This window comes from Elaeis guineensis, chromosome 4, assembly GCF_000442705.2.
Source record: "Elaeis guineensis isolate ETL-2024a chromosome 4, EG11, whole genome shotgun sequence".
NCBI lineage: Eukaryota > Viridiplantae > Streptophyta > Magnoliopsida > Arecales > Arecaceae > Elaeis > Elaeis guineensis.
In genome coordinates, this window is record NC_025996.2 from 104,500,775 (window position 1) to 104,515,669 (window position 14,895).

Genomic DNA, 14,895 nt, shown 5'->3' on the forward strand with positions numbered 1-14,895 from the left:
AATTTTTAACTTTTAAATATGATTGACATTCCTACTAACTCAAAGGATGTATCACAAAACACAATATACACAATGTGATTAGAAAAATAACCCATTATATATTGATTTATAGTCAAAATTATAAATTTGTCCTTAGATTTGTACAAGAATGTGTCAGCCAATCTGGCATCTAGGGCACACATCTAACAAACTCCCACTTGTCCTAATGCTAATTGGCTACATATCTAAGTCCCATCTTTTCAAGGTGGGCTTCAATCTTTTGCTGACCTAATGGCTTAGTCAGCAGATCTGCCATATTGTCTGTGGAGTCGACTCTCTTGACCTCGACATAATCTTTTTTCGAGGTAATCACGGATCAAATGGAATCGCCACTCGATGTGCTTGGATTTCTAATGAGATCTTGGCTTCTTAGCTAGGGCTATGGCACCATTATTGTCGTAGTAAAGAGATATGACATCTGATGATATCACTCCAACCTCTGTGGCAAATTTTTTGTACCAGAATGCTTCCTTCACAGCTTCGATGCAGCAATATACTCTGCCTCCATGGTGGAATCAGCAATCATCGTCTGCTTGAAACTCTTCCAGCTAATTGCACTACCATTGCAAATGAACAGACTTTCAGATGTCGACTTTTGATCATCTATATCAGACATAAAGTCTGAGTCTATATATCCCTGAATCTGGAGTTATCCATTCCCAAAGACTAGAAACATATCCTTAGTCCTTCTCAAGTACTTAAGGATATATTTCATAGAAGTCCAGTGCTCTTCGCCTAGATTCGACTGATATCTGCTTGTGACACTCACAGCATAGGCTATATCAGGTCATGTACATAGCATGGCATACATGAGGCTCCCTATTGCCGAAGCATAAGGGATCTTGCTCGTGCATTCAATCTCCTCAGGTGTGCTAGGGCACATCTTCTTGGAGAGATGAATGCCATGTCTAAAAGGTACTAAACCTCTTTTGGAATTTTCCATGATAAACCTTTTTAGCACCTCCTCTATGTACATCTTCTGTGAAAGTTAGAGCATCCTATTTGGTCTATCTCTATAGACCTTAATACCCAGTATAAAGGATGTCTCTCCTAGATCTTTCATAGAAAACTCCTTAGACAACCATACTTTGACTGAGGTCAACATGGGAATGTCATTCCCAATTAGGAGGATGTCATCTACGTACAATACGAGGAAGACAACCGCACTCCCACTAACCTTTTTGAACACACATGGTTCCTTCTCGTTCTTGATGAAACCAAATATTTTGATCACATCATTGAAACGAGTATTCCAACTCCGAGATGCTTGCTTAAGTCCATAAATGGACCTTTGCAGCTTGCAGATCCTATGATCATCATTACTAGATGTGAAACTAAGCGACTGTTCCATATAGATATTTTTCTCAAGATATCCATTTAAGAATGTCGTTTTTACGTCCATCTGCTATATTTCATAATCGAAATAGGCTGTAATAGCAAGCAATGTGCGGATGGATTTTAGCATGGCTACAGGCGAAAAGGTATCCTGATAGTCAATTGCCTTCGCGCTGACTATAACCTTTCGCTACGAGCTTAGCCTTAAATGTTTCCACATTCCCATCTGCATCTATCTTTCTCTTGAAGATCTATTTACACCCAATAGATACAATATCTTCAGGTGGATCTACCAAGGTCCAGACTTGGTTTGAGTGCATCGAGTCAATTTCTGATCTCATTGCCTCTAACCATTTCTCGAAGTCGATATCTGATATCACCTCATCATAGGTCTTGGGATCATCACCATGAACCCCATTTTCTGTGAGGAACATTTCCTTTAAATCCTTTTGATGGTATCTAAGTACCTTTCAGGAGGATGGAAAACCCTAGTCGATCTACGAGGTGGAAGAGATTGTGTTAAGACTGGTTCTGATTGATTTGGTTCCTCAAGTTCTTTAGCTCATTACTCTTGAGAGATATTCTCCTTGAGCTTAATTATTCTTCCGATGCCACCATCTTAAATAAACTATTTTTCAAGAAAAATAGCATTTCGACTCACAATCACATTGTGGTCTTCCGAAATATAAAAATAGTATCCTAATGACTCTTTAGGATATCCTATGAATCGAGCTCTAAAAGACCTGAACTCTAATTTGTCTGCCTGCTGTCTCTTGACATAAGCCGGACAACCTCAAATTCTGAGATGATTCAGACTTGGTTTTTTACCATGCCATATCTCATATGGTGTGGTAGGAACGATTTTAAAGGGAACCCTATTCAATACATAAATTACTGTCATGAGACAATGTCCCCAAAGAAATTCAGGAAGGTCCGTGAAGCTCATCATGGAACAGACCATATCTAATAGGATCCGATTTCTCCGTTCTGAAACCTCGTTGAGTTGAGGCATTCCACGTGGAGTCCATTGAGAGACTATACCATTGTCCTTAAGATAGTCTAGAAAATTCTGACTAAAGTATTCACCTCCTCGATCTGATCGAAGAATCTTAATGGGTTTTTCTGTTTGTTTTTCTACCTCATGTCTGAATTCTTTGAACCTTGCAAAAGCTTCAGACTTGTATTTCATTAGAAATACATACCCGTACCTAGACATATCATCAGTAAAGGTAATGAAGTAGACGTAGTTGCCTCTAGCTGGCACATCAAATGGGCTGCACACATCCATATGTACTAGGGCAAATAGGTTTGTGGCCCTTTCCCCATGTCCCACAAAAGGAAGCTTGGTCATTTTGCCTTGAAGGCATGATTCACAAACTAGATATGACTCGGAAGTCAACGGACTCAATAGCCCAGATTTCTCCAATTTGTTAACCCTGTCTTCCGCTATATGACCTACCCTTAGGTGCCACAGATACCTATCATTTAGACTATCTCTAGGCCTTTTAATTCCTATGGCATTCACATTTTGCTCGATATTAAATACAGATACATCAATATGTAGCTGATAGAGACTGTTAATAAGAAAATCATTTGCAACTTTATTATTTTCATAAAATATGTTACAATGGTCCTTATGAAAGCTAATCACATAGCCTTCTTGTGCTAAATATGAAATAGAAATCAAATTCCTGCTTGCTACAGGCACATAATAACAGTCTCTTAAAAATAAATCTAATCCTAATGGTAATCGCAGAGGGTAGGTTCCCACGGCCACGGCAGCAACTCTTGCTCCGTTCCTGATGCATAGGATCATCTCTCCATCCCTCAGCCTCCTGCTCTCCTCAAGACCCTGCATAGAAGTGCACAAATGAGCACTAGAACCAGAGTCAAGCACCCAACTGGATGCAAAAGAAACCATAAGGTTAGATTCTATAACGAGCATACCTCCAGAAGGACCATCCTTCTTATTCTTTAGGGTGGCCAGGTACTGAGGATAGTTCTGCTTCCTCCTTTTTTCATCCACCTGCTTCTTCACAGACTTCTTTTTCTTTCCAAAAGACTTTCTCTTGGAAGAAGTCCGCTCTACAGTAAGAACTGAGCCTTTTGAACCCTTCATAGAAAGCTTAGCCATAACCAGTATGTTCATTAACTCGGCCAAGGCACACTGCATCTTATGCATATGGAAGTTCATGATGAACTGACCATATGCATCAGACAAGGACTGAAGGATCACATCAATCTGAAAATCCTTGTCTAAGATGATACCGAGCTTCTCAAACTCCTCAAGATCCTTGATCATTGTCAAATAATGATCTTGGACTGACTGCCCATCAGGCATTTTAGCCTTAAAAAGTCTTTGATAGACTTGATACTTGGTTGCGCAACTTTGTTCACCAAACAACTCTTGTAGATGAGCCAATATTTGGCAGGTAGTCAAAATGTTCTCATGTTGGTGCTGTAAGTCATCAGACATTGTACCCAACATGTAGTACCTTGCTTTGTTATCATCATCCATCCACTTTTTCAGAGATGCTCTCTGTTCAGCAGTCGGACGTGCTGGCATGGCGGTGGGTCTTGGTCCAAGACATGAGTCAATTTTTTAAAATTCAGAATAATTCTGTAGTTTCTCAACCAGTCCTTGAAATTGGATCCAGTCAATCTGTGGGTGTCTAGTATTTTGGTCAGCGGGTTGGAGGCAGACATGTTTCCTATAGAGAGTCGAAAGTTTCTAGTTAGATTTTGTAATTAGACTTAATCAATTTATTTTGGGGTTTCATTTTTAAACAAATTAGGCTCCCATTATTTTCTCAGATCCCTGCACTCCCTTGGTAGAGATGTGAAAATCTCTATGATCAGTGATTTCTAGTGAGTGGTACGGTCTCACCAACTGGCTTATCACCTCACCTAACGTTACTGGTGATGGGTCAAGCAATGAGTGGACAACTCTTGTCCAATGATTCTCTAATCATGGTGCACCCAAAACTTGATCTCTAATTCATGAAGCTCACCGTATCTGGAATATTGCTTCAATCCTTAGTTAAGCCAAACCCACCATTTGCACGAACTAGATTCTTGATTGGGTCCCTCACCGTATCCAAAATATTGAGCCCAACCCATCCTCTAATCCGTAGCATCCAATGCCTAATGGACATGGTTGCATCTTCTCGGTGCAACTGAACCACTATAACCAGCCGAGAATAATCAACCCCAAGAAGAGACTGCACATCTACAATAGTGGAAGACCTAGACTTAATATTTTTTAGGGAGATTTAATTTAGGTCTATTAAACTTGACTTGACATAGTCATAACAATTATGACTAACCTAGTGGCATGGGTTAGCTCGAATTATTAGCCACCTCTAATCAGAACTGAGTCGACACATATGGCCAGATAAGTGACATCAGTGGGAGGGATATGCCATTAACTCGACAAGAATGTATTCGAGTCGAGTAGCTCCCAATTAAAAACCAGTCAGTCGAATCTGCCCAACTTACCTTAGACACCAAATTATCGAACCAGAACTAATTGGATTAGCCTACAATCCAGGCTCTAACCTCTGAGTTAAATTAGGTCTTAACTTGATCGAGTCACATCTAAATGTGATTCGACCTTGACCCAGACTTAATCCTATTAGGCTGGTCAATTATTAGCTTTCATGATCCCACCTAACTAACTCTTGATTCAGTTTGATCAACCGCTAGACCTAATTGAGCTACCCAAGCTCAAACCTAATTTTATAAAAATATCTTAAATCTAAAATTCTCAATTTTAGACCTAACTTAATTTCATAAGCTTAATTCATTAATTAAGTTTGGATTCATAAACAAAGTATGTAAAATAAATCCTTGGATTTCAGGATCTAGGATTTTGCAGAAAAATAAGTTTTGATTTCTGATTAAGGATGAACGCGCGGCACCCCTACACATCATGTGAACACCCCATTGAATGGGAAGAGCGGGTCTTAAAATCTTACTTCATTCTTATGACCAGACGGCCATGAGAAATACCTTAATCAGAAATATAAATTTAACTACAAAACTAGTTAGATCTAAATTTACATATCTCATATACAATTTAAGATCTAACTAATATATGCTTTGCATACATCTCATGTATCAAAAATTAATCTAATTAATATACTTTCAGATCTAATACATCACATATAATATCTAAAAAATAAAATTTAAATTAAATTATTCAAAATAAAAACTATTCTAGATAAGTTACTGGAACAATTCTAAAACTAGTCTAGGCATGCAACAGATCAATTTTATGAAAAAATTAAAATTTTATTTTTTATTTTTTGATCTGATTATAATAATTATAACATCAAAAAAATAAAGAATAAATTAAATTTAATTCATATTTTAATCTCATTAAAATATAAAATTTAAGACTGTTCATGGATTCAACTAATCCTAGTCTAGTCATGCATCTCATGCATGTTAGATCTTCTTAGATTTAATTTTAAATATTTTAATTTTAGATTCTATCACATCTGATGTAATATTTAAAATCTTTTAATATCAAATAAATTAAAATTAAAATCAGATCTAAATTAGATCTAAAATTGAGCCATGAACCTGGCTCTGATACCAGTTGAAGGAAAAATAGCTTTTTTTCTTTGTAGGATCTTTCAGATTTCATCAAATCTGGGGTGAAATAATTTAAAAATTTTATCTTATATTATTTCAGATCTAATGTGTATTAGATTTAATTTTATTATCTGATATTTAAAATATAAAATTAAATCTAAAAGTATGAGAAGTATAGACATACCTCAGGGATAATATGATTACCCTGTAGATGATCTCAGTACAGCCCAAGGTTCTGATGTAGCCACGCAAGCATCTGACCTCTACCAGTATTCACTCAGGTAGGACCTAGAATATCTTCTCCTCATAAATCTATGCTCTAAAAATTAGATCTCTATCTGATTTGGAAGTACCTCAGAACTCCTTATGAAATTGGAGCAATAGCCTATCAAAGATGTCCTGCAGCCTTTTGTTCCAGGCATCACCATGCCTTGGACCTTTGCCAGATGGACGTCCAACTTCTTGGATGTGAAGAGGGGAGAGAGGAGAGTAGGTAGGACATGGAGAAGAAGAGAGGACTCTCATTTTGGCTGGGTATTGAGCAAAAACTTACAAATCCTAGGCACAGAAAGGGATTTTATAGACCCTGTATGCTGCACAGTGCCACATCATTCGATCAATCAGAAAATTCCAATTAATTTTGGAAAAATTCGGATTGGTAGAGTGATGACATTTGATCCCATCAGATAAGAACCCTACCTTATCTCCAAAAGTTGGCACCAACATTGGATGAGCACAAAGAGAGTTGGCGCCAAGGAGTCCATGTTAATCAGGACTCTTTCATCCTTATCCATTTGGGGTGCCCACTTTAATCCAATTAGGCTCACACCATAATCTGATTATGGTATCCAATTCAATGTGGTTTAGGCATGTGGACACTTCACAAAAATCCTCCAATGAGCTCTCTGTTGGGAATAGTGTCCCAAAGCCAATCGTCAGCCTGTTGACAGTTGTGCTCCTTTTTGTATTAGTATATAAATTATAAATTAATAAAAATTATTTTGATATTTTTCATCACAAAATGTTTCATCTTCTAATGAACTCCTGTGTTGTGGTGAAGTCCTTAGGACTATTTAGACTCGACAAAGGAGGATTTGTCGTTTAGTCCTTAAACCTGTTCGTAACCAAATGATACGTTGTTACCAAGGACAACAACGTTTATCAAGCATAGGTCATTGTATGCCATATGGGTTGGTTATCCTCTTAACCAAGGAGTGTGGAGACACTGGTATGGCATACAAGTGAAATATAAGGGTACATCTGCACTGAACGTGATCGACTCTGGAGCAATTTCTGCTGTCAAGATTTGCTCCGATGGGATATGGGTATAAATGTCCCTCCGATCTGAGACCGCCATGGTGACTTGCAAGCAACTCACTACACTTAGGCACTGGACTACCTAAATTTCTAATTCAGTGACGGAAGGTTGCTGGGTGTAGTCAAGTACTTGACTTGTCGGTGCGTGTGTCAAGATGGGATTGACCACTCCAATTCAGGAGCTGTGTACAGTCGTATTTTAATTTAGCAAAATCTTGGCCAAAGTAGTCCTAGTGAGGAGTCACAGGACTGTTTGAATTGAGCACGATTCGGATGATCTAATCAGGGTTGACAGTTTAACCCTGAGTCATCCTAAACACAGGGGTCAAAAGGGATGAATTATACAGTAACCATATTTATATAGGTTCTGAATGTTACGATTGTGACTATTCGACCTATTCGAACATCGGGTACCATTGCAAGATGGTCACTTCAATTAGTACAGGAATTGGTTCCTGTGCTACCAGCTTAGGTTCGAACCTGTGGGGTCACACACATTAGAGGTTCCTATCTGATCTGATGGTTGATGAAGAGTCCTAATACTCATGGACTATGAGTCCTACATGTCTAAGACTCTGTGATCGAGAATCAGGATTCTCTGATCATGAGTACCACACATTTTGGGTACCGGGGTAAAGAGTCCCACTGGTTTGGGACTTTTTGTTCAGGGTTTCATATCAATGGACTCTGATGCCCGATTGCTCATCAAATTTGGACTTAGTATTTATGAGAGATTTAATTAATAATTTGATCACTAATTAACTCAATTTGATTAAGTAATTATTTTTGGATCAAGTCCAATTGAATTAGATTCAGTTGGGTTTGACCCGATTAGGTTAAGTGTTGACCTAATCGCTAAGGTGTTTTGGTCACTGATTTGATCAGAGGTTGGGCTTAGTTAATTTTTGATTTGATTAAGATTTTATTGAGCTTAATTAAACCTAATTAAATTAGGTTTAACTTAGTCTAATTGTGCCTAACCTATTTTGATTAGGTTGGCTCAATTAGGTTCGAACCACCTTAACTAATCTCCCTGCGCCACCTCACTTCTCATGCGCCCATTTGAATTCACGAGAAACAACTTCTCATGAATTTTCTCCCACACAGAAGCCATCCCATGCCCCTCCATTTGTGCACCATTTATCTGGATAAAAATGGTTGGTTGGCCATTCAAATTCAAATGAAGTTTGAATTTGAATGGGGCAACCAACTCCATGCGCCAACTTGCCTTATCCTCTTTTGTGCGCCATTTGCTTTACATGAGAAAGAGTTTCTTGTGTAAACTCTCCACGCACAAGAAAGCCCACGCCCCTCTCTTCTCATGCATAGAGTGGATAGGAATGAGTTGGTTGGCATTTGAATTCAAATTCAATTTGAATTCAGATGAGCAACCACTTATCTTTATCCTCTCACATGGTAAAAACGCTGCAAAGATGTGGTCTTGCATCATTTTAAAAAGAAGATAAGATAGGGCATGCGCACAAGACATCTGAGAAAGAAGGGTGGCGTGAGAGAGCTTTCCTGCATGAGAAAAGAAAAGAAAAGAAGAGAAAAGAAAGAAACAAAGTGGGCGCAAGTTTCTTCAGAGTGTACCCTAGGGTTTTGGCTTAGGGTTTGAAAAGTGAGAACGTGAGCTACGAGTGTCGTGAGCCCACCAAACTTCAGAGAGAGCATCATCAACCTCTCAAGTGCATTTGCTGATGATCTGGATCATCCGAGGAGTCGGCAGATCAAGATCAAAGGAGTTCGATCAACATCGGCCATCAAAAGGGTTCAGCCACGAACTAGCATTCGTGAGGAGCCGATCAGATCGGGAGCTTCGTGTGGACTATCCATAGAGGCCAGACATACTGTGTGGCTGTATTGCGATGATCAAATCCTCCGACGGTGATCAGATTGTGACGATCGACTACCCGCATAAAGGTAATGTGTTCTGAACACATAGTAAAATATTTACTGTAGAAGTTTGAATTTTAAATTTAAATGCATGCTATGTATATATCATATTTAGATCTTTGTATAAAATTTATATATATTAATTAATTAGATTAATTAACAATTTCTACTGTAAAATAGTAATTTTAAAAAAGTTTTAAAATTATCATTTTACCCCTGCATCATTTTTCCCACAAATGATATCAGAGCGGGTTCTAAAATATAATATATATTTGCATGCGTAGATTAAGTTATAATCTAATAGTTTAAATTTAAAATTTAAAATTTGAGTTTTGAAATTTATTCCAAATTCAAAATTCAAAAATTTTAAAATTCAAAAATTTAAAATTTAAATTTTGAAATTCAAAATTTAAAATTTAAAATTCAAAATTTGAAATTTAAAATTTGGTTGAAATTTCAAATTTGAAATTCAAAATTTAAAATTCAAAATTTAAAATTCAAAAATTTAAAATTTGAAATTTAAAATTTGAAATTCAAAATTTGAAATTTGAAAATTTAGATATACTTGATCCAAGTAGCAAGTAGTCTAATTGGGTTGGTTGCCATGATCGTCCGATCATAGGAGAAAAGTAGGGTTTAAAGGCTCTCTCCTCCCATTCGATGGAGTTCTCCTATGATGGTAGGAGTGCCACTGCAATTATATCCCATGCAGATGAAGCAGTGAAAGAAATTAATTGTAAATGTTTAATTATAAAATTTATCATGAATGTGTTAGATTAGATCTAAGAGAATATTCATGATTTATTTTGATTGAGTTATTTTCTGTTATTAGCAATAGGATTGCTGTTTATGAAATGTGCTGATGTGTTTGTGAAATGAGTCAACACATTTGGTGAACAGAAAATAAAACTTTTTAAATTTAAAAATTATTTTCAAAATGTCAAACCATGACCATCAGCCCAAATACTTAATTAAAAGAATTAAGTGTTGTCTAGTTGGTCTAGAATTGTGAATTAAGACCTAAGACAATTGCATAAAATTATGGGTCAATGGGTTAGATGGATTAGGTCCATAATTGGGTTAGACCTAAGGTTAGTTTAAAGAAATAGACTAAATTAGAATAATTAGTTAAATCTAATCAAAAATTGAATTAGATTAGGTCAAGGACACTCTAGACTCAACTCCAATAGTTGTAGTTGAATGGATCCATGTCTTTAACTAGACCAAGATGGACTTAATTCATGGCTACGCAGTGGAACCCTATTTACTAAGTTGATCAAATTAAAACTAATGAACTGGTTGGTGTCTAAGGTAAGTTCGGCAGTTTGACCAGTGGTTCTTAAGTGGGAGTTACTTGCATTGATTTGATCTCTGACGAGTTAATGGCATATCCCCACCATTGATCTCACTTACCTGGCCAACCTGATGAGTTAGGTTTTAATTAGATCACTTGGTAATTAGGACTCACCCATATCATTAGGTAAATCAGTGTGACTGATTTAGGTGCTCCTAATGCCGACTTTAATTAAATCTTTTTTTAATCTGACTTGGTGAAGTCAGTGGGAGGATTGAAATTGGCTAGTTATTTTCTTCTCTTCTATACTTTCATAAAAAATCCTCAAAAATTATTAGGTCCCTAAAATGATTAAGTTATAGTGATAACTAAGTCATAGCCTTCCATTAAGTGAGTGATAATGAGTCCATTAGTTTAATAATCACTGGAGGCCCAAAGGCCTGGTGCTTATTGACTAATGAAATTATCATTCATAGTATGATAATTTGGTTGAGTCTTTCTGATGGTGGTCAGGTTGGCCGGCCAAAGTTGGGCCTGATCATTTATTGGTCTAATTCACCAAATCAAGTCATGTTAATTGTTAGACATAACCAGATCTTTTTAGTGTAGGCCAAAGCCTACTGATTAGGTTCTAGGGCAAAAATTAAATACTAGAAGTTATTTAGAGAAACAACTGGTTATAAACCTACCCATAGATGCACATGGGTTGACCAACCAAAGTTGGGCTCGTGTGTAGTCTGTGTGGATTCTAGTACCCACTAAGAAATTAAAGTAATTTCTCAAATTGGAGGTTGAGGCTACCAGTTCGTAAAAATACTGGAGAAACTTTAGACTAAAGTTCAAGTCTTTAGTATTAATAATTTATATACTAATAGAGGTCTGATTTTTCTTTATGCAGCTATGGCCACTACCCTGTCGCTCCGGTCATTATTAGATAATGACAAGCTCATGGGATCTAATTTCGATAGCTGGTATCGAAAATTGAAAATCATCTTTGAGCATGAGCGGATCCTTTATGTAGTAACGGATCTGGCACCTGAGGAGCTAGTCCCGAACGCTAGAGGGACGGTCTGAGACACTTACCAGAAGTGGCTCAACGATCGCACCACCATTCGGTGCATAATGCTGGCGGCAATGAATGATGAGTTCAGCCACAGGTTCGAGAACACCCAGCCGTAGGAGATACTTCAAATATTGAACGACTCCTTTAGCATGCCTAACAACATTGAAAGGCACAAAACTAGTTGTGCCATTTTCAATGCTCGGATGAGGGATGGGGCCTCAGTCACCGATCATGTATTGTACATGATCGAAATGATTGAGCGCCTAAGTAAACTGGGCTTTCCCTTGCACGAGCAGCTCGGTAAGGATGCGATCCTTAATTCTTTGCCCAAGTCTTTCCTCTCCTTCCTTACTCATTTTTGAATGACAAAGCCTACAGTGAACTACCACGGCTTGTTGGGGTTGCTGCAAAACTTTGAGAAGGACCACCAACTCCAAAAGAGTCGGTGAATGTTGTGGGAGGGTCTTCTTCTGATCGTCAACCCTTTAAGAAAGGGAAGAAGAACAAGAAGAAGAAGAATAAGAAGGTATAGCCACATGCTGGGACATCTGCACAGGGTCAAACCAAGAAGCGCAAGCCTGACCAGAGCCAGGTGGAGTGCTTCTTTTGCAAGAAGTAGGGGCACTGGAAGAGGAATTGTCCTCTATACATTGCCTCCCTGGACCCGAACAGGCCGAAGAAGAAGCAAGGTAATTATATGATAACACCTTGCAACTTTTCTATTTGTGATACTACTGTCTGGGTATTGGATATCAGAAGCCCTTATCATATTTGTAATTTAATGCAGGGTCTACAGGTCAGTAGGAGATTTGATGAAGGCGAGAGATTTCTGAACGTTGGAGATGGAAGCAAAGTTTTAGTTCTAACTTTAGGAATCATGAACCTTGCAATCAATTCTCGTAATGTAATTTTGAGTGAATGTCACTATTGTCCAAGCTTTTTATTAAATATTATTTCTGTAGGCCTTTTGGCCATGTACGGTTATGAATTTTTAATAAAAAAAATATTTGTAATATCATTTTGAATGGTGTTACAATGTTTGTTGGACAACTAAATAATAGAATTTACTTACTATCACAGCCTGTTAATGTGGTTCAAATCTTTAGTAAATGCCCTAGAATGGAAAATGTGTCAGAAGTCTACCTTTGGCAATGTAGGCTAGGTCATATCAATAAGAACCAGATAAACAGGTTGGCTCAAAAAAGAATTCTTGAAGTTAGTGATTGTGAATCACTTCCAACCTGTGAGTCCTGTCTTCTTGGGAAGATGATCAAGTCACCTTTTACTGGAAAAGGTGAGCGAGCCAATGAACTCTTGGGTCTGGTATATTCTGATGTATGTGGACCCACGAGCTCAAGTGCAAGAGGTGGATATTTTTACTTCATAACCTTCACAGACGACCTATCGAGGTATGGGTATGACTACTTAATGAAGCATAAGTCAAAGTCGTTTGAAATGTTCAAACTATTCCGAAATGAGATAGAAAAACAAACTGAAAAGTGTATTAAAACTCTTCGATCTGATCGAGGAGGTGAATACTTTTCCAATGAGTTTCTGACATATCTTGAGGAGAATGGGATTCTTTCTCAGTGGACTCCTCCTGGAACACCACAACATAATGGTGTGTCTGAAAGGAGGAATCGGATCTTGTTGGACATGGTTCGATCCATGATGGGGTTTGCTGGTCTGTCGATCTTTCTCTGGGGATATGCACTTGAATCGGCTTGTTACCTTCTAAATAGGGTTCCAAGTAAGTCTGTAACCAAAATGCCATATGAGATATGGATAGGACATAAGCCAGTACTCTCGCACCTTAGGATTTGGGGGTGTCTGGCTTATGTTAAATGTTTAATTACGGATAAGCTTAGACCTAGGTCTGACAAGTGTTATTTCATAGGGTATCCAAAAGAGACCAAAGGGTATTATTTCTACCTAGCTGATGAGCAAAAGGTGTTTGTCAGCCTTAAAGCAATCTTTTTGGAAAAGGAGTTCCTTGGTGAAGGGACTATTCCCTCTAAGGTCGAACTTGAGTAAGTTCGGCAGGTGAAAAAACTGACACCAGAATCTGAACCTGAACCAAATTTGGTTAGATCAAATCCAGAGCCCATTGTTCCTGCACCCTTAAGGCAATCTAGTAGAATACCACATCAACCAAACAGATACTATGGTTTCTTGGTCCGGGACGGCGATCCTGTCGAACTTGATAAAAACAATGAAGATCCGATCACCTACATGGATGCAATGCAGAGACCTGACTCTGAGAAATGGCTAGAGGCCATGAAATCCAAAATGGAGTCCATGAAGGTCAACAATGTGTGGACATTGGTTGACCCACCCGAAGGAGTAAAACCCATAGGGTGTAAGCGGGTCTTCAAGAGGAAGAGGGGTGCAGATGGAAAGGTGGAAACCTATAAAGCCCGTCTGGTTGCCAAGGGATATCGTCAACATTATGGTATAGACTATGACGAGATGTTTTCTCCTGTGGCAATGCTCAAATCCATTCGGATTATACTTGCGATAGCTGCCCATCTGGACTCTGAAATCTGATAGATGGATGTGAAGACAGCTTTCCTAAATGGAGAGCTGGACGAAGAGGTGTATATGATACAACCTGAAGGGTTCACATCCACAGATGAGTCTAAGGTGTGCAGGCTACAGAGATCCATTTATGGACTTAAGCAGGCATCCCAAAGTTGGAACATACATTTTGATAGGACAATCAAGACGTATGACTTCGTTAAGAACGGAGAAGAGCCCTGTATTTATAAGTGGGCTAATGGTCCAGTAGTAGTATTTCTTGTATTTTTTGTGTATGACATTCTCTTAATCGGAAATGATGTCCCTACATTACAGGGAATAAAGATTTGGCTGTCGTCACAGTTCTCCATGAAGGATCTGGGAGAAGCTTCCTATATCCTAGGGATGAGGATCTATAGAGATAAATCTAAAAGGTTGCTTGGCTTATCCCAGTCCATGTACATTGATACTATACTGAAGAGGTTCAGCATGGAGAATTTTAAGAAAGGCTATCTATCGATAAGCCATGAAATTTCTCTCTCGAAAAGGGATTGTCCGACAATACCTCAAGAGAGAGAGCGTATGGATAGAATTCCATATGCTTCGACAGTGGGATCTATCATGTACGCCATGACATGTACACGACCAGATGTGGCATACTCACTAGGGTTAGTGAGTAGATACCAATCTGATCCAGGGGAGAATCACTGGAAGGTTGTTAAAATCATCCTGAAGTATTTAAGAAATACTAAGGACCAGTGGCTTGTTTATGGTGAATCGGACTTGAGACTTATAGGTTTTACAGACTCTAGTTTCCAGTCTAATCACGATGACA